At 37.1% G+C, this 2535-nt stretch overlaps 1 non-coding gene across 1 annotated transcript; it reads left to right on the plus strand.

Moving 5' to 3' along the window:
- The first annotated feature begins 1542 nt into the window (after positions 1 to 1542).
- Positions 1543 to 1649, plus strand: LOC122068599. The gene has a single exon (XR_006137197.1). It is a non-coding gene; the product is annotated as a small nucleolar RNA R71 (small nucleolar RNA).
- The last annotated feature ends 886 nt before the right edge of the window (positions 1650 to 2535 follow it).

The following is a 2535-nucleotide window of genomic DNA, read 5'->3' on the forward strand; positions in this document are numbered from 1 at the left end:
GTCTTAATAGACCTATTTTCCAACTGAAGAGTAGTTCCAGTGGCTTTTTATTCTTCCAATCCTAGTTGCTTATACACATGGTGAGGTAAAAGATTCACACTTGTGCTAAGGTCAAGTAAGGCATGTTCAATGTAGGTGTTGCATATGACACAAGATATGGTAGGGCTCCCTAGATCCTTATACTTGGCTGTTATAGGCTGAGTAATTATGAAACTAATGTTACCTGCCAATAACGCTTTTTTAGGCACACTAGTGATTCGTTTGTGAGTACACAAATCTTTCAGTACCTTTGCATAGGTGGGGATCTAGGATATGGCATCCAAAAGAGAGATGTTCACTTCTACCTTTTTGAAGATTTCTAAAATTTTATCTATGGAAGCAATCTTCTTTTTGTTTATCAAGAGATCAGAAAATAGGACAGGAGGAACATAAGGACTGTTAGGGATTTGTCCTTTTTTAGAGAATAATTTTTGGTTTCCTCAACCAAATCATCTTTAATTTCAAAAGAATCTTTAGGTTCATCAGACGAACCTGGAACAAGAGGCACACTTGTGTCTTCAACTGAAGGAGAGTTAATAGGAGTAATAGATGGAAAAGATTTAGGAATGCCCTGTTGGTACTCTTTACCACTCCTAAGGGTATAAACAACATTACATTGGTTAGAAGGCCCTTGTTGGGTCGACTTTGTACTATATTCAGTGGTGCATTAGTTGGTGCTTGTGAACTAACAAGCTGATGATCCCTAAGGTTAGGCTCTGATTGACAGGGTAAAGTTTCTTTCTCCCTTTCACGCATAATTGAGATAACTTGGGTGAGTTCTCTCATAAGATTTTGATGGTTTGTCATAAGGAGTGCCATATTTTTTTTCAAGTCACTTATTCTACTTACCTCTCTAGTGTTGGTAAACCTAGGGGTTTGTTGATAAGATGATAGGAGATGGACCCTAGAAAAACTAGCCTGAGGTCCTACATTTGATCTTGAAAAAGTATTTTAAAAAAACAATTGTTGTGCAAAGGGAGGCCTTTGGGGTTCAGGTTGACCTTGATTATGAAAATTGGAAGGCCCTGCTTGGTTGCCCTGATTCTAAGAGAAATTTGGGTGATTTCTCCATCCTGGATTATAAGTGTTACTATATGGATTATTCAGGTATAAGGAATTAACACTATTATTAAAAGTGCCCCCAGAGGTGTTGGAGCATTCTTCTATGACATGTCTAGGGGATTGACACCAAGCACAAATCTTAACTAAATTGATTGATGATGGCTCTCTAGGAACAATAGCCTCAATCCTCTTGATTAGGCTATCCAAATGGGCTTCCTTGGCTACTATCCTATCCATAAAATATCATTTTCCTCCTATGGTTCTTTCACTCTCTTGGGTTGATTCTCACTCGCGGGTTTTGTCAGCTTAGTTAAGTAAGAATTCTCATGTCTTTTCTTCATCTGTAAAGGATGTGATCCCTCAGGGCACATAGACTCTATCATTTGTTTAGTTGGGTAATCAATACCCTCATAAATTATTTGACATAAATACCATAAGTCTAGGCCATGGTGAGGGCATTCTTGGAGTAGATCCTTGTATCTCTCTATAAGTTTGGAAAAGGATTCACTAGGATTTTTCCTAAACTGAAGGATATCACTTCTAAGCTTATTGGTCTTGTGAGTTGGGAAAAACTTCTTAAGGAAGACAACTGTGAACTATTGCCATGAGGTTATGAAATTTATGGGTAACCCATACAACCACTTTTTAGCTTGGTCTTTTAATGCAAAAGTGATAAACCTAAGCTTAACAACATCATCAGAAAGCTGTTGGATCTTAATTAGAACACATACCTCTTCGATTTCCCTTAGAAATAGGTATGCATACTCAGAGGTCAACCTATGGAAGTGGGGCAACAAAGTGATGTATTGGGATTTGAGTTCAAAATTATTACCCTGGGCTTGTGGTAGAACTATGCAGGAAGGTTGGGCTGTTCTAGCAGGGTAGAACCTATCTTTTAGAGATTTAGGTGAAGGGTTTTGATGTTGGTCTCCCATATTGAAAGGTTTTAAAAAGAGCAAACGTATAGGGTCACTACTTGTTGGATCTCTTCTTTCTAACCGATTCTTAGTATTACGTATCCATCTAACATTCATGCAACAGAAAACTATCCACAACTAGAGTAAGACAAGCACAAAAGAATGAATAGCAAAACTTTTTTTTTTTTTTTTTTATGATTTTATGAATTTTTTGATTTTTTTTGACTTTTTGGGAGCTTATCGGCAAGGATACGGGGTTGTTCAGGTTAATTCCTGAGGTACTGCTTTAGGGCAAAACCTGTCTTTATCATACTGTGAGGTATGGTGACCTCCACTGATACAACTATTATTACAAGTTGTTCTTTTCAGGAATTCAATAAAAAAAATGAAAAACAAAACAAAGCAAACAAATCACTCTGATTTACTAAAAGAAAGCAAAAAATAATATGGAACTGTCTCCCCGACAACGGCGCCAAAAACTTGTTTGAGATTTTAAAAGTAAAAGCAAGCATACGGA

This window comes from Macadamia integrifolia, unplaced genomic scaffold (assembly GCF_013358625.1).
Source record: "Macadamia integrifolia cultivar HAES 741 unplaced genomic scaffold, SCU_Mint_v3 scaffold433, whole genome shotgun sequence".
In the NCBI taxonomy this organism is placed as follows: Eukaryota; Viridiplantae; Streptophyta; class Magnoliopsida; order Proteales; family Proteaceae; genus Macadamia; species Macadamia integrifolia.